General features: G+C 39.6%; 1 protein-coding gene across 1 annotated transcript in view; it reads left to right on the top strand.

Annotated features, from left to right (window-relative positions):
* LOC144762383 (uncharacterized) overlaps positions 1–25,055 on the top strand; it is a 73,451-nt gene that overhangs the window by 20,959 nt on the left and 27,437 nt on the right. The window lies entirely within an intron of this gene.

The raw sequence follows: 25,055 nt of genomic DNA, 5'->3' as shown, positions 1-25,055 counted from the left end.
AAACACAGGTGATGTAATTTAAAAATGTGGAGTTTCTTTTCCTCATTTCACAATCACATCACCTGTGTTTCCTTTGCTTAGGTATCTCATAGTGCAGATGGACTCTAGCATACCAAAGAGTACACATAAGCTGAGCAGTGTATACAACAATTTTGACATTTACTTAAGATTCAGCTTCTTATCTTGTTGGAGATGAAATGAGGCCTGTCTTGCAACATGGTGCATCTTTTCCATCACTGCTGCATCGGTTTCATGTGGCACGGGACTTTACAGCATGACACATCTGCCTAGATGCATCAATTTTTAAATATGTCGCCACATAGCAAATCTTTTGCACCGCCGCTGCGTCACAAAAGTGACGCACAGTGACGCAAAAGAGTCATACACCTATCATAAATCTGTCCCTAACATGTTAAATGATTGATTCAGGATGACATTAAGGTGTGGCCTATCCAGAGGTTTGTTTAAGGTAAGGCCTACTCAGGGTTGCAGATTAAATTTACGCTTGTTGAAGAGTATAGAGGAGATAATACATGTGAAGACCTACCAATGAAGTAAGTCATGTCCACTTCACTCTTGAACAAAGGCCAGACCTCTTCTGTGTCCGTGGACAGACCTAAACCTCATCTGCACAATGTCATTCGTAAACTTAGGAAACACAGGTGATGTAATTGAAAAATGTGGAGTTTCTTTTCCTCATTTCACAATCACATCACCTGTGTTTCCTTTGCTTAGGTATCTCATAGTGCAGATGGACTCTAGCATATGAAAGAGTACACATAAGTTGAGCAGTGTATACAACAATTTTGACATTTACAGAAGATTCAGCTTCTTATCTTGTTGGAGATGAAATGAGGCCTGTCTTGCAACATGGTGCATGTTTTACATCACTGCTGCATCGGTTTCATGTGGCACGGGACTTTACAGCATGACACATCTGCCTAGATGCATCAAGTTGTAAATATGTCGCCACATAGCAAATCTTTTGCACCACCGCTGCGTCACAAAAGTGACGCACAGCGGCGCAAAAGAGACACACACCTATCATAAATCTGTCCCTAACATTTTAAATGATTGATTCAGGATGACGATAAGGTGTGGCCTATCCAGAGGTTTGTTTGAGGTGAGGCCTACTCAGGGTTGCAGATGAGATTTACACTTGTTGAAGAGTACAGAGGAGATAATATATGTAAAGGCCTACCAATGAAGTAAGTCATGTCCACTTCACTCTTGAACAAAGGCCAGACCTCTTCTGTGTCCGTGGACAGACCTAAACCTCATCTGCACAATGTCATTCGTAAACTTAGGAAACACAGGTGATGTAATTGAAAAATGTGGAGTTTCTTTTCCTCATTTCACAATCACATCACCTGTGTTTCCTTTGCTTAGGTATCTCATAGTGCAGATGGACTTTAGCATATGAAAGAGTACACATAAGTTGAGCAGTGTATACAACAATTTTGACATTTACAGAAGATTCAGCTTCTTATCTTGTTGGAGATTAAATGAGGCCTGTCTTGCAACATGGTGCATCTTTTCCATCACTGCTGCATCGGTTTCATGTGGCACGGGACTTTACAGCATGACACATCTGCCTAGATGCATCAAGTTGTAAATATGTTGCCACATAGCAAATCTTTTGCACCGCCGCTGCGTCACAAAAGTGACGCACAGCGGCGCAAAAGAGACACACACCTATCATAAATCTGTCCCTAACATTTTAAATGATTCATTCAGGATGACGATAAGGTGTGGCCTATCCAGAGGTTTGTTTAAGGTAAGGCCTATTCAGGGTTGCAGATTAAATTTACGCTTGTTGAAGAGTATAGAGGAGATAATACATGTGAAGACCTACCAATGAAGTAAGTCATGTCCACTTCACTCTTGAACAAAGGCCAGACCTCTTCTGTGTCCGTGGACAGACCTAAACCTCATCTGCACAATGTCATTCGTAAACTTAGGAAACACAGGTGATGTAATTGAAAAATGTGGAGTTTCTTTTCCTCATTTCACAATCACATCACCTGTGTTTCCTTTGCTTAGGTATCTCATAGTGCAGATGGACTCTAGCATATGAAAGAGTACACATAAGTTGAGCAGTGTATACAACAAATTTGACATTTACAGAAGATTCAGCTTCTTATCTTGTTGGAGATGAAATGAGGCCTGTCTTGCAACATGGTGCATCTTTTCCATCACTGCTGCATCGGTTTCATGTGGCACGGGACTTTACAGCATGACACATCTGCCTAGATGCATCCATTTTTAAATATGTCGCCACATAGCAAATCTTTTGCACCGCCGCTGCTTCACAAAAGTGACGCACAGTGGCGCAAAAGAGACACACACCTATCATAAATCTGTCCCTAACATTTTAAATGATTCATTCAGGATGACGATAAGGTGTGGCCTATCCAGAGGTTTGTTTAAGGTAAGGCCTACTCAGGGTTGCAGATTAAATTTACGCTTGTTGAAGAGTATAGAGGAGATAATACATGTGAAGACCTACCAATGAAGTAAGTCATGTCCACTTCACTCTTGAACAAAGGCCAGACCTCTTCTGTGTCCGTGGACAGACCTAAACCTCATCTGCACAATGTCATTCGTAAACTTAGGAAACACATGTGATGTAATTGAAAAATGTGGAGTTTCTTTTCCTCATTTCACAATCACATCACCTGTGTTTCCTTTGCTTAGGTATCTCATAGTGCAGATGGACTCTAGCATATGAAAGAGTACACATAAGTTGAGCAGTGTATACAACAAATTTGACATTTACAGAAGATTCAGCTTCTTATCTTGTTGGAGATTAAATGAGGCCTGTCTTGCAACGTGGTGCATCTTTTGCATCACTGCTGCATCGGTTTCATGTGGCACGGGACTTTACAGCATGACACATCTGCCTAGATGCATCAAGTTGTAAATATGTCACCACATAGCAAATCTTTTGCACCGCCGCTGCGTCACAAAAGTGACGCACAGTGACGCAAAAGAGACATACACCTATCATAAATCTGTCCCTAACATTTTAAATGATTGATTCAGGATGACGATAAGGTGTGACCTATCCAGAGGTTTGTTTAAGGTGAGGCCTACTCAGGGTTGCAGATGAAATTTACGCTTGTTGAAGAGTACAGAGGAGATAATACATGTGAAAGCCTACCAATGAAGTAAGTCATGTGCACTTCACTCTTGAACAAAGGCCAGACCTCTTCTGTGTCCGTGGACAGACCTAAACCTCATCTGCACAATGTCATTCGTAAACTTAGGAAACACAGGTGATGTAATTGAAAAATGTGGAGTTTCTTTTTCTCATTTCACAATCACATCACCTGTGTTTCCTTTGCTTAGGTATCTCATAGTGCAGATGGACTCTAGCATACCAAAGAGTACACATAAGCTGAGCAGTGTATACAACAATTTTGACATTTACATAAGATTCAGCTTCTTATCTTGTTGGAGATGAAATGAGGCCTGTCTTGCAACATGGTGCATCTTTTCCATCACTGCTGCATCGGTTTCATGTGGCACGGGACTTTACAGCATGACACATCTGCCTAGATGCATCAATTTTTAAATATGTCACCACATAGCAAATCTTTTGCACCGCCGCTGCGTCACAAAAGTGACGCACAGTGACGCAAAAGAGTCATACGCCTATCATAAATCTGTCCCTAACATCTTAAATGATTGATTCAGGATGACATTAAGGTGTGGCCTATCCAGAGGTTTGTGTAAGGTAAGGCCTACTCAGGGTTGCAGATTAAATTTACGCTTGTTGAAGAGTATAGAGGAGATAATACATGTGAAGACCTACCAATGAAGTAAGTCATGTCCATTTCACTCTTGAACAAAGGCCAGACCTCTTCTGTGTCCGCGGACAGACCTAAACCTCATCTGCACAATGTCATTCGTAAACTTAGGAAACACAGGTGATGTAATTGAAAAATGTGGAGTTTCTTTTCCTCATTTCACAATCACATCACCTGTGTTTCCTTTGCTTAGGTATCTCATAGTGCAGATGGACTCTAGCATATGAAAGAGTACACATAAGTTGAGCAGTGTATACAACAATTTTGACATTTACAGAAGATTCAGCTTCTTATCTTGTTGGAGATGAAATGAGGCCTGTCTTGCAACATGGTGCATGTTTTACATCACTGCTGCATCGGTTTCATGTGGCACGGGACTTTACAGCATGACACATCTGCCTAGATGCATCAAGTTGTAAATATGTCGCCACATAGCAAATCTTTTGCACCACCGCTGCGTCACAAAAGTGACGCACAGCGGCGCAAAAGAGACACACACCTATCATAAATCTGTCCCTAACATTTTAAATGATTGATTCAGGATGACGATAAGGTGTGGCCTATCCAGAGGTTTGTTTGAGGTGAGGCCTACTCAGGGTTGCAGATGAGATTTACACTTGTTGAAGAGTACAGAGGAGATAATATATGTAAAGGCCTACCAATGAAGTAAGTCATGTCAACTTCACTCTTGAACAAAGGCCAGACCTCTTCTGTGTCCGTGGACAGACCTAAACCTCATCTGCACAATGTCATTCGTAAACTTAGGAAACACAGGTGATGTAATTGAAAAATGTGGAGTTTCTTTTCCTCATTTCACAATCACATCACCTGTGTTTCCTTTGCTTAGGTATCTCATAGTGCAGATGGACTCTAGCATATGAAAGAGTACACATAAGTTGAGCAGTGTATACAACAATTTTGACATTTACAGAAGATTCAGCTTCTTATCTTGTTGGAGATGAAATGAGGCCTGTCTTGCAACATGGTGCATCTTTTCCATCACTGCTGCATCGATTTCATGTGGCACGGGACTTTACAGCATGACACATCTGCCTAGATGCATCAAGTTGTAAATATGTCGCCACATAGCAAATCTTTTGCACCGCCGCTGCGTCACAAAAGTGACGCACAGCGGCTCAAAAGAGACACACACCTATCATAAATCTGTCCCTAACATTTTAAATGATTGATTCAGGATGACGATAAGGTGTGGCCTATCCAGAGGTTTGTTTGAGGTGAGGCCTACTCAGGGTTGCAGATGAGATTTACACTTGTTGAAGAGTACAGAGGAGATAATATATATAAAGGCCTACCAATGAAGTAAGTCATGTCCACTTCACTCTTGAACAAAGGCCATGCCTCTTCTGTGTCCGTGGACAGACCTAAACCTCATCTGCACAATGTCATTCGTAAACTTAGGAAACACAGGTGATGTAATTGAAAAATGTGGAGTTTCTTTTCCTCATTTCACAATCACATCACCTGTGTTTCCTTTGCTTAGGTATCTCATAGTGCAGATGGACTCTAGCATATCAAAGAGTACACATAAGCTGAGCAGTGTATACAACAATTTTGACATTTACATAAGATTCAGCTTCTTATCTTGTTGGAGATGAAATGAGGCCTGTCTTGCAACATGGTGCATCTTTTCCATCACTGCTGCATCGGTTTCATGTGGCACGGGACTTTACAGCATGACACATCTGCCTAGATGCATCAATTTTTAAATATGTCGCCACATAGCAAATCTTTTGCACCGCCGCTGCGTCACAAAAGTGACGCACAGTGACGCAAAAGAGTCATACACCTATCATAAATCTGTCCCTAACATGTTAAATGATTGATTCAGGATGACATTAAGGTGTGGCCTATCCAGAGGTTTGTTTAAGGTAAGGCCTACTCAGGGTTGCAGATTAAATTTACGCTTGTTGAAGAGTATAGAGGAGATAATACATGTGAAGACCTACCAATGAAGTAAGTCATGTCCACTTCACTCTTGAACAAAGGCCAGACCTCTTCTGTGTCCGTGGACAGACCTAAACCTCATCTGCACAATGTCATTCGTAAACTTAGGAAACACAGGTGATGTAATTGAAAAATGTGGAGTTTCTTTTCCTCATTTCACAATCACATCACCTGTGTTTCCTTTGCTTAGGTATCTCATAGTGCAGATGGACTCTAGCATATGAAAGAGTACACATAAGTTGAGCAGTGTATACAACAATTTTGACATTTACAGAAGATTCAGCTTCTTATCTTGTTGGAGATGAAATGAGGCCTGTCTTGCAACATGGTGCATGTTTTACATCACTGCTGCATCGGTTTCATGTGGCACGGGACTTTACAGCATGACACATCTGCCTAGATGCATCAAGTTGTAAATATGTCGCCACATAGCAAATCTTTTGCACCACCGCTGCGTCACAAAAGTGACGCACAGCGGCGCAAAAGAGACACACACCTATCATAAATCTGTCCCTAACATTTTAAATGATTGATTCAGGATGACGATAAGGTGTGGCCTATCCAGAGGTTTGTTTGAGGTGAGGCCTACTCAGGGTTGCAGATGAGATTTACACTTGTTGAAGAGTACAGAGGAGATAATATATGTAAAGGCCTACCAATGAAGTAAGTCATGTCAACTTCACTCTTGAACAAAGGCCAGACCTCTTCTGTGTCCGTGGACAGACCTAAACCTCATCTGCACAATGTCATTCGTAAACTTAGGAAACACAGGTGATGTAATTGAAAAATGTGGAGTTTCTTTTCCTCATTTCACAATCACATCACCTGTGTTTCCTTTGCTTAGGTATCTCATAGTGCAGATGGACTCTAGCATATGAAAGAGTACACATAAGTTGAGCAGTGTATACAACAATTTTGACATTTACAGAAGATTCAGCTTCTTATCTTGTTGGAGATGAAATGAGGCCTGTCTTGCAACATGGTGCATCTTTTCCATCACTGCTGCATCGATTTCATGTGGCACGGGACTTTACAGCATGACACATCTGCCTAGATGCATCAAGTTGTAAATATGTCGCCACATAGCAAATCTTTTGCACCGCCGCTGCGTCACAAAAGTGACGCACAGCGGCTCAAAAGAGACACACACCTATCATAAATCTGTCCCTAACATTTTAAATGATTGATTCAGGATGACGATAAGGTGTGGCCTATCCAGAGGTTTGTTTGAGGTGAGGCCTACTCAGGGTTGCAGATGAGATTTACACTTGTTGAAGAGTACAGAGGAGATAATATATATAAAGGCCTACCAATGAAGTAAGTCATGTCCACTTCACTCTTGAACAAAGGCCATGCCTCTTCTGTGTCCGTGGACAGACCTAAACCTCATCTGCACAATGTCATTCGTAAACTTAGGAAACACAGGTGATGTAATTGAAAAATGTGGAGTTTCTTTTCCTCATTTCACAATCACATCACCTGTGTTTCCTTTGCTTAGGTATCTCATAGTGCAGATGGACTCTAGCATATCAAAGAGTACACATAAGCTGAGCAGTGTATACAACAATTTTGACATTTACATAAGATTCAGCTTCTTATCTTGTTGGAGATGAAATGAGGCCTGTCTTGCAACATGGTGCATCTTTTCCATCACTGCTGCATCGGTTTCATGTGGCACGGGACTTTACAGCATGACACATCTGCCTAGATGCATCAATTTTTAAATATGTCGCCACATAGCAAATCTTTTGCACTGCCGCTGCGTCACAAAAGTGACGCACAGTGACGCAAAAGAGTCATACACCTATCATAAATCTGTCCCTAACATGTTAAATGATTGATTCAGGATGACATTAAGGTGTGGCCTATCCAGAGGTTTGTTTAAGGTAAGGCCTACTCAGGGTTGCAGATTAAATTTACGCTTGTTGAAGAGTATAGAGGAGATAATACATGTGAAGACCTACCAATGAAGTAAGTCATGTCCACTTCACTCTTGAACAAAGGCCAGACCTCTTCTGTGTCCGTGGACAGACCTAAACCTCATCTGCACAATGTCATTCGTAAACTTAGGAAACACAGGTGATGTAATTGAAAAATGTGGAGTTTCTTTTCCTCATTTCACAATCACATCACCTGTGTTTCCTTTGCTTAGGTATCTCATAGTGCAGATGGACTCTAGCATATGAAAGAGTACACATAAGTTGAGCAGTGTATACAACAATTTTGACATTTACAGAAGATTCAGCTTCTTATCTTGTTGGAGATGAAATGAGGCCTGTCTTGCAACATGGTGCATGTTTTACATCACTGCTGCATCGGTTTCATGTGGCACGGGACTTTACAGCATGACACATCTGCCTAGATGCATCAAGTTGTAAATATGTCGCCACATAGCAAATCTTTTGCACCACCGCTGCGTCACAAAAGTGACGCACAGCGGCGCAAAAGAGACACACACCTATCATAAATCTGTCCCTAACATTTTAAATGATTGATTCAGGATGACGATAAGGTGTGGCCTATCCAGAGGTTTGTTTGAGGTGAGGCCTACTCAGGGTTGCAGATGAGATTTACACTTGTTGAAGAGTACAGAGGAGATAATATATGTAAAGGCCTACCAATGAAGTAAGTCATGTCAACTTCACTCTTGAACAAAGGCCAGACCTCTTCTGTGTCCGTGGACAGACCTAAACCTCATCTGCACAATGTCATTCGTAAACTTAGGAAACACAGGTGATGTAATTGAAAAATGTGGAGTTTCTTTTCCTCATTTCACAATCACATCACCTGTGTTTCCTTTGCTTAGGTATCTCATAGTGCAGATGGACTCTAGCATATGAAAGAGTACACATAAGTTGAGCAGTGTATACAACAATTTTGACATTTACAGAAGATTCAGCTTCTTATCTTGTTGGAGATGAAATGAGGCCTGTCTTGCAACATGGTGCATCTTTTCCATCACTGCTGCATCGATTTCATGTGGCACGGGACTTTACAGCATGACACATCTGCCTAGATGCATCAAGTTGTAAATATGTCGCCACATAGCAAATCTTTTGCACCGCCGCTGCGTCACAAAAGTGACGCACAGCGGCTCAAAAGAGACACACACCCATCATAAATCTGTCCCTAACATTTTAAATGATTGATTCAGGATGACGATAAGGTGTGGCCTATCCAGAGGTTTGTTTGAGGTGAGGCCTACTCAGGGTTGCAGATGAGATTTACACTTGTTGAAGAGTACAGAGGAGATAATATATATAAAGGCCTACCAATGAAGTAAGTCATGTCCACTTCACTCTTGAACAAAGGCCATGCCTCTTCTGTGTCCGTGGACAGACCTAAACCTCATCTGCACAATGTCATTCGTAAACTTAGGAAACACAGGTGATGTAATTGAAAAATGTGGAGTTTCTTTTCCTCATTTCACAATCACATCACCTGTGTTTCCTTTGCTTAGGTATCTCATAGTGCAGATGGACTCTAGCATATCAAAGAGTACACATAAGCTGAGCAGTGTATACAACAATTTTGACATTTACATAAGATTCAGCTTCTTATCTTGTTGGAGATGAAATGAGGCCTGTCTTGCAACATGGTGCATCTTTTCCATCACTGCTGCATCGGTTTCATGTGGCACGGGACTTTACAGCATGACACATCTGCCTAGATGCATCAATTTTTAAATATGTCGCCACATAGCAAATCTTTTGCACCGCCGCTGCGTCACAAAAGTGACGCACAGTGACGCAAAAGAGTCATACACCTATCATAAATCTGTCCCTAACATGTTAAATGATTGATTCAGGATGACATTAAGGTGTGGCCTATCCAGAGGTTTGTTTAAGGTAAGGCCTACTCAGGGTTGAAGATTAAATTTACGCTTGTTGAAGAGTATAGAGGAGATAATACATGTGAAGACCTACCAATGAAGTAAGTCATGTCCACTTCACTCTTGAACAAAGGCCAGACCTCTTCTGTGTCCGTGGACAGACCTAAACCTCATCTGCACAATGTCATTCGTAAACTTAGGAAACACAGGTGATGTAATTGAAAAATGTGGAGTTTCTTTTCCTCATTTCACAATCACATCACCTGTGTTTCCTTTGCTTAGGTATCTCATAGTGCAGATGGACTCTAGCATATCAAAGAGTACACATAAGTTGAGCAGTGTATACAACAATTTTGACATTTACAAAAGATTCAGCTTCTTATCTTGTTGCAGATGAAATGAGGCCTGTCTTGCAACATGGTGCATCGTTTGCATCACTGCTGCATCGGTTTCATGTGGCACGGGACTTTACAGCATGACACATCTGCCTAGATGCATCAAGTTGTAAATATGTCACCACACAGCAAATCTTTTGCACCGCCGCTGCGTCACAAAGGTATTTAGAGAGGTCTACAGGCTAAATGGCTAAATGGAATTCCAACCAAATTTGTGAAAATGGTAGGGATTGGTATGTAGTATGAGCAAATCTATATTTGGTGAAAGTGTCTCTAGGGTTTCTTATGTAAATTACTTTCCCACCTTTTTTAATGGAGCGCTTCCCGGGAGCGCCCCGGTACGCGAACCGGTAGCGTTACGGGAGTCCACCATTTTGTGTTTCGGTCGAATTAAAATACAAGATGGAGGGCAAATAATGTTCAGAATGGGTAGAAGGGGGCACGGTAGACGTATCTTGACCCCCTAGGTTTTCTGAGGGTGGCTGAGGAGGCCCATATGTGCGGAAAAAAAACATTTTTTTTAAAAATTTCGCGCGGTTAGCTTCCGGTTCGCGTACCGGGTAGCGCTCCGGGGAGCGTACTTTGTTGAAAATTAGTGAAAAAGTTAGAGTAAAATAATAATTGTGAGTGATCAGATGTAGGGTAGCTCTGAGAAGAGCTTTTGGTTTTATGGTACATTTAGGTACTTATAAGTAGGTACCAATGCATAGTCTTAAATTCAGGATGAAAACTCTGTTCCCTTCATCTGAGAAGTGAACTCCATCTCCTCTGTAGATATCTTGCATGTAGTAACGCAATTTATTGTTGTAGATGCAGCCCATTCCATGGTCTCTCATGTAAGCTGAAACAGATTTGTTTACATGCTTCCTCGACTTCTCAATTTGTGGACAAAATTGGTTTGACCACCTCCATTTCTGTCTTTGGCATATATTTGAATATACCAAGGCAGTTTGAGGAAAAAGTGCCATCAGTTGCTCAAAGGTGTCCTTTAAAAGCATTTCCAGACCTACCCCAGTCAAAGTGCCCAAATCATTACCTCCACAGTGCACAATTAACAGGTCAGGTTTAGGCAAATGCATAAAGGTTTTCACCAATGGTATCAATTGGTGACATTTTAATCCTCTGTGGCCAAACCACTTAATTTCCACATCTTGTAAATTGAGGTTAGGTAAATTTCTGTTCTCAGCATACCTCTGAGCCCAATAGATGTAACTATGTCCAACAATCCAGACAGAAAACATGGTGAGAGAAAGTTCTGCTGCAGTCAGATGAAGTGTGGCAATGAAATGGCAGTTGAAAAAATAAGAGTTTAAAATGAAAAAAACTGTGGAGTTTCTGTGTTAATGAAGCAGTAACAGTGATTGGTGGATTTTGATTGCTGAAAACAGAAAGTTAGGGTGCATGGATGAGTTCTTTGAAAGATGTATTTTGAGTGGTCAAGAAAAAATCATTAAATGAAAGAATGCACTGGATATGCAGGTGCACTGAGAGTTCAATTGAAACATTGTTGTGTGAACTTGCAAACACCAGAGGTCTTCCAAGAGGTGGTTGCTATGCAAAAAAGGCAGAGAGGGCAGAGGGGGGAAGGGTTTTGATTTGAAAAAAGTGAGGGAAGAGTTTTGATTGGGTGACATGAGAGATATGTGTGAAGAATTACAGCATTTCTGTGCTTTTGATAGCTGCAGACTCTGGAGTGCATACCTTTTGCTCTGCTGAAGACAAATTGGTGTGTTTCTGAGACTGTTTTGAAACTCATAAAGTATTTGCTAAGGTGAGAAAAGATTTCTTTAATTTAGATAGAGAATAGTGTGCTTTAAGGAGAAAATTATGAAGAAAGTTCTGTATTTCAAATGTTGCTTTGTCTCAAGTGTTTTACAAATAGATTTTGTTTCTTTGAGAAATTGTAATTGGAGAAAATGTGAAGTATTAGTACTGACAGGGTTTTTTTGTGCATAGGAGCTGTGGAGTGTTTTCAAATTATGACTTGAAAATCGTTTTTGAGGAAAAGGAATGGTTTTAAAATTTATGACAAGGACATAATGGTGTATGCTTCTTGATAAGGCAATTGAGTGTCTCTGATGTTATTTTTCCCATTTTAATGTAAGACCTTTCCCTGTGGAGCAAATTGCTTGTAAATATGCTCCCACCTGTGCATGGCAAATTTAGATTTTGAATGTTTGCGTTACATAGCCATGTTAAAAGTGACCCAAACATGCTGCAAAGGCAATCAAAAAACGCTTTCATGTGTCTTAAGGACATTTTAAGTAATTTCCCCATGTGGAGTGTTTTCAAAATATGACTTGAAAATCGTTTTTGGGGAAAAGGAATGGTTTTAAAATTTATGACAAGGACATAATGGTGTATGCTTCTTTATAAGGCATTTCAGTGTCTCTGATGTTATTTTTCCCATATTAAATTAAAAGACCTTTCCCAGTGGAGCAAATTCCTTGTAAATATGCTCCCACCTGTGCATGGTAAATTTAGATTTTGACTGTTTGAGTTACATAGCCATGTTAAAAGTGACCCAAAAAAGTTGCAAAGGCTTTAAAAAAACACTTTCATGTGTCTTAAGGACATTTTAAGTCATTTCCCCGTGGGCAGTGTTTTCAAATTATGACTTGAAAATCGTTTTTGAGGTAAAGGAATGTTTTTAAAATTTATGTGCGCCATATGCCCCCAAATTTCTTTTTCTGGGGTGCAGCAGGGTGTTCTTGAGACACCCCTGCACCCTTGGAAAAATTCCTAATTTGCGATGAGCTAATTGCTAATCGCAAATTGCACCTTCATTGCTATGGGCCTCCTGGCCCATGGAAATGAATGGGTAATTTGCAATTAGCAATTTGCTCATCGCAAATTAGGAATGGTAAAGAATCGCTATTTATTCCTTAAAATTCGCTATTTAGGAAATGCAAAATAGTTTGATGATACATATGGCGGTTCATCTCTAACAAGATAAGAAGCTTAGGGATAGATTTATGATGACTGGCGCAATGAGGTGGACATCACTTACTTCATTGGTAGGCCTTTACATGTATTATCTCCTCTGTATTCTTCAACAAGCGTAACTTTGATCTGCAACACTGAGTAGGCCTCACCTTAAACAAACCTCTGGATAGGCCACACCTTATCGTCATCCTGAATAAATCATTTAAAATGCTAGGGACAGATTTATGATAGGTGTATGCCTCTTTTGCGCCACTGTGCGTCACTTTTGTGATGCAGCGGCGGTGCAAAAGATTTGCTATGAGGCGACAAAATTACAAATTGATGCATTTAGGCAGATGTGTCATGCTGTAAAAAAAACGTGCCACATGAAACCGATGCAGCAGTGATGCAAAAGATGCACCATGTTGCAAGACAGGCCTCACTTGGGGCCATATGTATCAAGCTAATTAGCATTCGCAAAGGCCGAAATTCTGCGAATTTCGGCCTTTGCGAATGCTAATTAGACAAATGGTATGTATCAAACAAGTTTGATGCAAAATAAGGAATAGCAAAATTTGCTATTCCTTATTTTGCGATTGCACAAGCATTTGCAAATTTTGCGATTCCTTAAATGCAATGTATCAAACAAAAAATATGCAAAAAATGCCATTAAGGATTTGCAAATTACCACCAACTTCTAGTTGGTGGTAATTTGCAAATTCTTTTCAAAAAGCTTTTTTTCCAAAAAAACAAAAGGTGCCATATGACGCCCATACATGCCCTTAGGGCATGTATGTGCGCCATATGCCCCCAAATTTCTTTTTCAGGGGTGCAGCAGGGTGTTCTTGAAACACCCCTGCACCCTTGGAAAAATTCCTAATTTGCGATGAGCTAATTGCTAATCGCAAATTACACCTTCATTCCTATGGGCCTCCTGGCCCATGGAAATGAATGGGTAATTTGCAATTAGCAATTTGCTCATCGCAAATTAGGAATGGTAAAGAATCGCTATTTATTCCTTAAAATTCGCTATTTAGGAAATGCAAAATAGTTTGATGATACATATGGCGGTTCATCTCTAACAAGATAAAAAGCTTAGGGATAGATTTATGATGACTGGCGCATCACCAGGGATGTGCCAGTCATCCTGCGCCGCTGTTCCGCCACCCATGGTGTGCTGCATTTACAATGCGGCGCACCATGGGGCAAAAACGGCACAGATGCGTGACGCATCTGTGCCGTAAAGGTGGCGCATTACTGGAGTTGTATCGCAAGTGCGATGCAGCTCCAGCAAGGCTCAGGGGTGCCCCATCTCCACAATGCTGCATCAAGACCTATGCCTGCTTCAAGCAGGCGCAGGGTTTTGACGCAGCTTTGTCCTATCTGATTGTAAATGCGGCACACCATGGGTGGCAGAGCAGCGGTGCACGTTAACTGGTGCATCCCTGGGGATGTGCCAGTTAACATAAATCTGCCCCTTTATATTTAAGTATGTGCAGGGGACACAGAGTCGGTGAGGCTTATCCAAGGTTAAGAAGAGATGAGTCCTGTTCACTGAAAAATTGGACATAGGCTTCACCTCCTCAGCATCGCTGGACATGGCTAAATAATAGCTGCAAAATGTTACTCTTGTTAAACAATTTTACTAATATAATCTCGGAGATTTGTCTCTTACTCTGCAACATCTCATTGTTGTTATCTTTCTTTAAAGATAAAGACAACATCAACATGAGCGACAATCAGCAATCAGTTGATTTCGACCTCATCATTGAACTCGTAATTGAAACATCAGTGGATGTTGATCCCTTGGATGATTTAAATCCTGAGGATGAAGAAGAACGTGATGAGGATGCAGATTTGTCAGAATTGTATGACATAGGATGGGAAGCTGACGTGCTTGAGCCTATGGAACTATAAACATTTATTTTAAAAATTTATAATAAATAAAAAGTAAAAATGTAAACCGTTTAATTTAAAAATAAAGACACCTTCAAAAACAGGTTATGTGTAGTGTCTTCAATAAAGTATTAAAATATGCTCATAAAATTAGATCAGATTCACATATAAAACAGCACAGGTAAAATGAATATAAATTCCATTTCTTTTCTGCTATTTCTGTATTCTAAATTTGCCAAGCACTAAAAAATCTTCTATGTAAAAATGTCAAGTAGTGTTTTAAGTTTTTGATTACTGTTATTGATTTACTGTTGGGTAATAGTGGTTAATAACATTTTTTATTATATTTTACCACAGATTCAACTGCAGATCATTTCAAGATTTCAGCATGCCAACCAAAGAAAGACTGAGAAAGGCTGCAAAACGTCAAAGACAGCAGGTCAATGAAAAAAAGCAGCAGTCCTCTAACAAAAAGATTTGTCAAGTCACCAAGAAAGCACCGGGTAAGAGTACAAAAACATTCATAAGAAATATCTGTAGTAAAAAAAATATTACTACAGAAAATGTTTCAGTCCAGAAAAAGAGAAGCAATTCAAACGGAAAGGAAAGGCCAATGAAAAATGTTACTGCTAGAGCAAGAGATAACTCTCTGCATGATAGTAGAAGGAAACAACAGTTTAGGGACATTCGTAAACGATAAATAATGATTTGGTGCATGCAGTTGACACCAGTGGTCGAGCTTATGAAGTAAAAGATGGTTGTCCAGTTGAAAAAGAAAAACTTGTGACAACAGAGATAGAAGAGGTGTTAGGTAATGAGGTTTTAGGAAGACGTCCTAAGGGTCCTGTGTACACCTGGAAGTGTAGTAGTATTTGCAGTGTGCGACAGGATTCCATCAATCTGCTTTGTGATTTTGTACGGTCATTTAATAAGAAAAGTTTGAAGCAGAAAATGAAGTTGTTGCAAGAATTAGATCCTTGCAGAGTGAGAGAAGTGACAGGTTTGCATGGTCATTCACTGGCTTGTCTTTCCAGGAGAGTATGCCAGAGTGTTTTTCATCATTTCAGGATGCTAGCAGTACATCATAATAAAGTGAGGAAATTAGTTAGAATGTTGTATTATGCTAAGAGTCCAGCAATTATGCTTAAACAATTATGCGCTGCTCTTTTGCATGGTTCTGAAATAGATGTGAAGAATATATGTGAAGAAATTGAGTTTTGTTACTTTGGAAGTAAAGAGGAGAATGTTGAAATTGACCAAGAAGAAGCGGGTAATGTGGAAGATAGTGTACAGGTTTCCAGTACAGATAATTTCCAGAGGGAAATTGCGACGTTTGAGGTGAAATCAAGTGAGAGGCCAAATTTCACTTGTGTGTGTTGTCGACGCACTTATTATAAGAATCAGACTAAGTTAGTGGATTTATATGCAAAAAGTGAAAGGGAAAATAATAGTGAATGGAAGGATTTCACAACATACTTGATGGTAGAAAATTGTTTTGATTTGGGATTGGATCAACGTGTGTGTACTTATTGTTGTAACAAATTAAATCAAAACCAGATGCCTGCTAGAGCAGTTCATAATAATCTGGAATTGGTTGAGATTCCTTCTGAATTGAAGGATTTAAATACTTATGAATCTATTTTGATTCAAAGTATCCATCCCTTTCAGGCTATTGTAAGAATGGAGCCAAAGACAGGGAAATTGCCTCCATCAGATTTACAGAGAGGATTAAAGGGAAGAGTTGTTTATTTGCCTCTAGATTTGAAGAAAAACATTAACACAATTGGAGTAGAAAAAGTGGAAGAGGAACCTCTGGTTATCTTAGTTAATGGGGTTCCGACAAAGAATAAGAAAATATGGCAAGATTTAGTGGATGTTAGGAAAGTTAAAAAGGCAACATTGTATTTGAAAAAAAAAAAAAATACTATAAGAATGTATATGTTGCAGAAGAGGAAGTAAGTGAGGAAGAGGATAGCGATTTGTGTGCTGGTCAAATTGAGAAAGTAGAACCCTCTACTAGTGAAGAAATATATGAACATTATAGTGTTCATCCTTTGCATTCCAAGGAAGTCATGGGGAATGCTATTGAGTTGTTTCAAATGAAACAAGCCAAAGGGAGTCCCATTAGTGTTTGGGAGGAAAGTTTGGAAGCTCGGTGTTTCCCACAGCTTTTTCCAACAGGTCAGGGAGGAAGATATGATGAGCGACCTCATCAAATTCCTGCTTCTGAATACCGGACTTTGCGATTGTATGCAGGAGATGCTAGGTTTCGACAATGCATTCCCTATTTGTTTCATCTCCTGTTTGAAAGCGATCTGTCTGGACTGTCATATGCAGTGAACCACATCTTGAAAAGTGGTATACACATGCAAAACATCTCGGCAAGTGACTTTATGGATAAAGTCAATGTCCAGGACAGTATTTTGGATTCTCACCTGATTATTCTCATGGCGTGTCAGCGTGGTACTAATGAGTACTGGTACCGTCGTCATGGTGATTTAAAATGTATGCTGAGGAACTTAGGAACTCCCACATGGTTCCTCACTCTGAGCTGTGCCGAGTATGGCTGGGAAGACTTACTTGAATTTCTACGAGAGGCAAATGAAAACATCGAAAACATCGAATTCAAGACACCCGGAGAACTGTGCTCTTTGGATCCAGTCAATGTATGCAGGTACTTCAATCATAGATTTGAAGCTATGATGTCTTTCATCATGAATAAGAAGAATCCACCTCTTGGAGAGGTGTTGGATTTCTTCTGGAGAAAGGAGTACCAAGCAAGAGGTGCTCCTCATATACATATATTGCTGTGGATCAAGGATGCACCTAAATTTGGAACGGATCCAGAAGACTCAGTGATGAGTTTCATACAACAGTATTCTACGTGTGCTGTTCCAAACGCAAAGGAGAAGAAAAGCCTAAGAGAAAAAGTTCTATGTTTCCAAAGCCATCGATGTGGAAAGTACTGTCGTCGTAAATTCCGAAACAAGGACAAGTTCTACACCAAATGTCGTTTCGGCTTTCCACGACCGGTGATTTCTAAAGGAAGAGTAAACAGTTTGATGTCTTCGCTGCGATATAATGTGATGAAGAAATCACCTAAAAACACATACAATTTGAAGAGGAACGAAGAGTCTAAGTACATCAACGACTACAACCCGGTGATTTTGTCCATGTGGAATGCTAACATGGATATACAGTTTGTGGCTGATAACTGTATGGCTGTGGCTCGGTATGTGACATCTTACATCACCAAAAAAGAGAAGACAGAATTGAAGGATATGTGGGAGGACATTTCCCATGAAAAGAGCCTCAGCAAGAAGTTGTACAGTTTCAGTCTGAAGATGTTGTCGCATCGAGAAATCGGAGCTTACGAATGTTCAGACCGGTTGTCTTCAGCAAGTCTCTATGCCAAGTCCAGGAGTATCGTTTGGGCGAGTCTTGGTCTTGCTGCAACGCGTAATCGAGTTCTGAAACCTGTGCGGGAAATTGAGTATTTGGCGGAAAAGGAGCCAAAAAGTACCGACATTTTGAAGACCAACATGTTGGATACATATTATCCAAATCGAAGCAGTCACCTCGAGAATGTTTGTCTGTATGAGGTTCTTCAAAATTACATATTCAAGAGGAACATCAAAGAAGATACTGAGAAAGGAGTGTATGCTGTAATAGGAAGTGAGGGATGTCTGGTCAAGCAAAGAAAATGCCACTTGGTAAACCATCGAAAATTGAGTGGCGAATCTCCTGAAAAAAAGGAGTTTTTCTATTTAGCACTTTTGCAACTTTTCAAGCCTTGGCGTGCAGAAGAGGAACTGCTTGGAGATTTCCTCTGTTACGAAGACTCTTTCAATGCTGCCAAGGAGACCATAGAATGTCCTGCTTTTCCCAAATATGTAGAAATGTTGAATGTGGAAATTGAGCAGGAAGCAACGATTGCAGCCGAGATTGCCAGAGACAGTTCTCAGGACAGTCAGAGTTCTGCTTCATTGAGTCAGGATCCACTAGGAGGACCTGTTATCGAAAATGAAGCTGCCACTGCTATGAATGAAGTGGAAAGAGCCATGGCACATGCTCAGGAGGATGCGGTTAACTTAGAAGAGTTGGAAAGACAACTCAACGTTGAGCAGAGGAAAATATATGACGAAGTTACCATGCCAATTGATCATGGATTAAGTCATGACAAGAAAGAGTGCTCATGTACGTCGTTGAAGCCTGTCCGACTGTACGTGAGTGGAGAAGCGGGAACTGGAAAAAGTTTCCTTATTAAAGCAATTTCATGTTATTTGCAGGAAAAGACAGAGTCATCGCTGTCTTGTGTTGTCACCGCTCCAACTGGACTGGCAGCACATAACATTAAAGGGATTACTTTACATCGTTTACTGATGCTGCCAGTGGAGCATGACAACAAATTACAATATCACAAGCTATCTGGAGATGCTTGTTGTGAAGTTTCAAGAATCTTGAGGAAAATGAAACTTCTTATCATTGATGAAGTAAGCATGGTTTCCAATGTCATGCTTGCCTTTGTGCATTTGAGAATGCAAGAAGTTCTCAAAAGTATGATGTGTTATTTGGTGGCAAACACATCATTGTTTTCGGAGATCTTCTGCAGCTGACACCAGTGAAAGGGCAACCTGTGTTCAAAATGCTCACGCATGAAGATACCAGGAAGTGCCTAGGGAGCATTGGCAACGTCAATATATGGTTAAACTTCAATTATGCTGAACTGCATGAAAATATGCGTCAGGCGAAGGATGAAGTTTACAAGACTATTCTACAAGATGTTAGAATTGGAAAAGTGACCGAGCATGGGAAAGAAGCTTTACATGCACGATTACTGTCAAATTTATATCCAGAACAAGATGTTGTGCCTGAGAATATTTTTCAGAAAATTACTGAGAAGAAATCTGGAATATGTTTGATGCCAACTCTTGCAGAATGTGCCAAATTCAACAACAAAATGTTGCATTTAGAAAAGCAAGAGATTGTGAAACTGGAAGCGATTGACAGAGTAGAGCATATGGGATCAACAATTATTTTGTCTGAGAATTTGAAAACAAAATTGGATTCATTAGAGAAGACTATATCTGACACTGCAGGTTTTGAAAAGACTATGAATGTGTGCTTGAACTGCCGTATAATTTTAAGAAGGAATTTACATGTTGAAAGAGGTCTGGTAAATGGATCAATGGGTAATGTTGTTGATTTTGTAAAATACAGAAATAGAGATGGAATTGAATTTTTAAAAATTAAATTTGATGGCATTGAGGAAGTACAGCTAATTGGTCGTTGTTCTGCTAGATTTTTGCTTGTGAAAGACTTATATGTTCGCCGAAAGCAGTTTCCTGTTTGCTTAGCATATGCGGTGACAATCCATAAATCGCAAGGTTTAAGTGTAGATAGTGCATTGGTGAATATTGGCAGTTCTGTGTTCAAGGAGGGTATGGCATATGTGGCATTGTCACGAGTTAGAACTTTATCGGGATTGTACTTGATTGATTGTGATGTCACAAACATTTGTGCGGATCTAGATTGTGTTAAGGAATACAGGGGTATATTATCAAGGGGTTTATCTCCGCTTTTTTGGCTTTAAAAGCCAAGAAAGCGGAGATAAAATTATCTCCCTATTACCAAGCTGTCGCTAACACCAGTTAGTGACAGCTAATAGGAGATAGCGACCATCTTGGGCCCCGCTTTGCATGTCAGTGATATTTATCACTAATGACATGCAAAGTGGGCGTGCCAAGATGTTAGCGACTGGAAACAGTCGCTAACATCGCTATCTCCTATTACCAACTTTTGGAGATATTCTCGCTAAGCGCGAATATCTCCAAAAGCTAACACCTGCCCTGAGCAGTTCTTCACCATGTTATCCAATGGGAGGTGGATAACATGGCTAAGAGCATTTGCTCGATAATGCATGAATATCGCTGACTTTTCAGCGATATTCATGCATTGCGGCCGTTTTTTATCGCATTTGCGATAAACCTTGCTAATAGCAAGGTTTATCTGCGATAAAAATCGCCGATGTGCGGCGATAATTTTTGTCTCTAAACAAGTTAGAGACAAAAATTATCGCTAGTTGTTGGTAATATACCCCACAATAGGTTAAGAAGAGAGTATGCGCCACATTTGCCTCAATATCCTTTGTTTGAGAAACGTGTGGTAGGCCGGAAACGAAGAAATGTGACCAATACTGGGGAGGTTGTAGCAAAAAGACGAAAAGTCGATGAACCTGAAATTATAAGCAGAAACAAAAAGGATTCTGTTGAAGATGTTGTTGGTTTTCAATTTGAAAACAGTTCTGGTGTCAACTGCTATGCTAATGTAGTGGTTAATGTTTTGTTTTCTCTAGAAAATGTAAAAGAAGAGATTGTGGTCAATTCTGATCAAAGATTTTGCAGTTTGTTAAATTCTGTGTTAGAGAAATGTAGCACTGATAGAACAAAAATAGAAAGTGTGTCTGAAATTCGAAATCTGTTAGACAGATGTTCAGGCCAAACACAATTCTCTCAAAATAGTCAGCAAGATTGTCAGGAGTTTTTAATGTATATGCTTTATGTATTGCATGCTGAAGGTGTAGATGTAGATCACCTGTTTGGGCTTTCTTATCAATGGCAGCATGACTGCGAGAACTGTAGGGTATCAAGTACTACTAGTGTAGACTCAGAAAGATTTATATATTTAACTTTGCCAGACAGTAAATCAGTCAAAAATAATAAACTAGTAAAAGCAGCTGATCACAACATGGAGTGTAGCCAATGTAAATCTGAAATGATGTCCACATTATTTATACGAACATATGGCCAGTATGTTATTTTAATGTTCCAACGATGTAGGCCTGATGGAACAAAATTGACAACTTTAATTAAAAATGTTGTGGCTTCACAGTTGTCAATATCAGGAAGGACTTTTGTAACTGCAGCAATTATATATCATGACGGTCCTTCAATATCATCAGGACATTACACAGCTTATTTAAAGTCTAGAAATGGCTGGTCATTCTGCAATGATTCTGTTTTAATTTTCAAAAAAAAATTGCCGTATGACCTTAAAAACTCTTACCTGGTGTTTTTAAAACCAAAATTTTAGGGAAAGAATCTCGGGATGTGCTCTGAGGAATTTCAAGAAGTTCTAATGGCTCCTACACGATTTGGCCTTGAGGATAAGTGTAGTACAGAGACATAACTTCTTACCATAACACTGGACGTCATGGAGAAATAAGTGCACTTTGAATGAGTTCAGAAAAACTGTTTCTTTTTATAAGCTAATTGAAGCAGCCAATCAAAACATGGAGTAGAGGGAATGTAAGTCTGCAATGCTGTCTACTGTTTTATATTGCTTTGTGATTAAAAGTGATGTAGAGAATTAAATAATTGTAGTAGTCATAGAGATAGTGTAAGTCTGCTTCATAGTAAGCAGTATCAGTGTCATAGGAAATGTAGAACATGACTGAGCAAGAAGGGGAAGATATTACTAGTCCAGGATTGTGAAAATGATCTTCAACATTTTAATTGTGAAAGTTGCGGAAATACAACATGACGGGATTGGCTTACAAGAATTCTAAGAGTTATAATTGGCTCTGACATGATTTGGCCTTGTGGAAACGTGTGGTAGAGAGCAAGAAGTCATTTATTGTATGTAACATGTTTTTCAAAACGATGGAGGTTTTCTTTCAGAAAGTGGCGGTCTGAAAGTAATAACAGCACAACAGAGTGTAAGCTGTTCATAGGACATCCTTCGACGTCATGGAAAGTAAGTTAACTTTAAGGAGTTCTGAATTCTGATTTGTTATGTTGTATGGGTTTTTTAAACACAATCATTTTGATTGTGTTTTTTTTCCCCGCTGTTATATGATGAATACCTTCAAGTCACTGTTTTTAGTGAAATTTGATACATTCTGAGAACAGCAAAAATAAACCATTTAACATGTATAATTAATTCTGTACTGTTTGCATTTATGATGTACATGTAGAACTGTGTAGGAGGCATGGAGAAGGAGAGGCTTCTGTAAGTGTCAAAGTTGTTGCATACAGTGCTCATATTCTACGTAGTCTTTCATATGATAGACTACATTTCCACAATGAGATACCTAAGCAAAGGAAACACAGGTGATATGATTGTGGAATGAGCAAAAAAAATTGCACGTTTTTCAATTATATTACCTGTGTTTCCTAACATTACACATCACATTGTGTAGATGATATTTAGGCCTGTTCCTGGAGACAGAGGAGGTCTGACATTTGTTCAACAGTGCAGTGGACATGACTCACTTCGTTGGTAGGCCTCCACATGTATTATCTCCTCTGTATTCTTCAACAAACCTAAATTCCATCTGCAACCCTGAGTAGGACTTACCTGAAACAAATCTGTGGATAGGTTACACCTTATTGGCATCTTAAAACAATCATTTAAAATGTTAGGGTCAGATTTATGGTGGCCGTGCGCCTCTTTTGCTCCATTGTGGGTCACTTTTGTGTAAAAGATGCACCATGTTGCAAGATAGGTTTCAGTTCATCTCCAGCAAGATACCATCAGTTTAAAATGTATATAATTAGCACTGTGTAGGAGGCATGCAGAAGCTGAAGCTTTTGTAAGTGTCAAAGTTGTTCCATGCAGTGCTGCACTTCTGGGTACTGTTTAATATGCTGCACTACATGTGCACTATGAGATACCCAAGCAAAGGCAACACAGGTGATGTGATTGTGAAATGAGGAAAAGAAACTCCACATTTTTCAATTACATCACCTGTGTTTCCTAAGTTTACGAATGACATTATGCAGATGAAGTTTAGGTCTGTCCATGGACACAGAAGAGGTCTGGCCTTTGTTCAAGAGTGAAGTGGACATGACTTACTTCATTGGTAGGTCTTCACATGTATTATCTCCTCTGTACTCTTCAACAAGCGTAAATTTCATCTAAAACCCTGAGTAGGCATCACCTTAAACAAACCTCTGGATAGGCCACACCTTATCGTCATTCTGAATCAATCATTTCAAATGTTAGGGACAGATTTATGATAGGTGTATGCCTCTTTTGCGCCACTGTGCGTCACTTTTGTGATGCAGCGGCGGTGCACAAGATTTGCTATGAGGCGACAAAATTACAAATTGATGCATCTAGGCAGATGTGTCATGCTGTAAAAAACCCGTGCCACATGAAACCGATGCAGCAGTGATGCAAAAGATGCACCATGTTGCAAGACAGGCCTGACTTCATCTCCAACAAGATAAGAAGCTAAGTCTTCTGTAAATGTCAAAATTGTTGTATATTTTGCTCAACTTCTATGTACTCTTTGATATGCTAGACTCCATCTGCACTATGAGATACCTAACCAAAGGCAACACAGGTGATGTGATTGTGAAATGAGGAAAAGAAACTCTGTTTCTCCTTCAATCTTTTCCCTTGTCTTTTCTAATTTTTAAATACATGTTTTAATATTTTTCAAATGTTTGTTCTCTCTTTCACAGATTGAAAGTATAAAAACAAAAAGTGAGTAAGTTAACGACAATTATAAGGTAAATGTTTTGTACTCTTTTCGTTACATTTCTATCACATTCACCTACTAGTAGTTCGACAGCTTAATTTCTTTAACCCTCAGTTTCCTGCCTTTGCTACTTCCCTCATTCCTTTCTCTATTACCTACTTACTCTACTCCTTCCACTCCTTTTCTCAGTCCCTCTCTTCTCATAGTTCCTCACTCTTGTTCACTCACTCCGTCCCTATTACTCTTAGTGTCTTTGACTGATCACTCTTTCACTACTTGTTCATTATGCTTTCTCTCTGTAGTTCAAGCACACTAAGGGGCATATTATCAACACAGCCAATAAAATTATTGCTGTTTTTATTGGAAGAAAACTGTTGCAAAAGTGGTTTTAGCGGCAGTTTTCCGCCGCAAAAGATGCTTTCGCGACACATTTCTGCCGATAAAAGCTGCAAAACTTTTATTGCCTATGTTGATGATATGGCTCTATGTTATTTACATTTCTTTGCTGTTTCAATTAATCTTTTCTGTTATTTTTTCTTTTCTGTTTTCTGTTTTTTCTCTCTGTTATTCCACATGTTTTAATCTTATTTTGAACATTCACTCACATTCTCCAAGAAACTCTTCTTTGTTATTGTTCTACTCTCTTTTTTTTCTTTCACTTTCTTATCTATTTTGTTTTTCACAATTATACCCTCTTCCATCTTTTCTTCGGTAAATAGATCTATTAAACAGTATCTCTGGTT

Source organism: Lissotriton helveticus, chromosome 6 (assembly GCF_964261635.1).
Source record: "Lissotriton helveticus chromosome 6, aLisHel1.1, whole genome shotgun sequence".
In the NCBI taxonomy this organism is placed as follows: Eukaryota; Metazoa; Chordata; class Amphibia; order Caudata; family Salamandridae; genus Lissotriton; species Lissotriton helveticus.
This window is presented reverse-complemented; position numbering and strand designations above follow the sequence as displayed.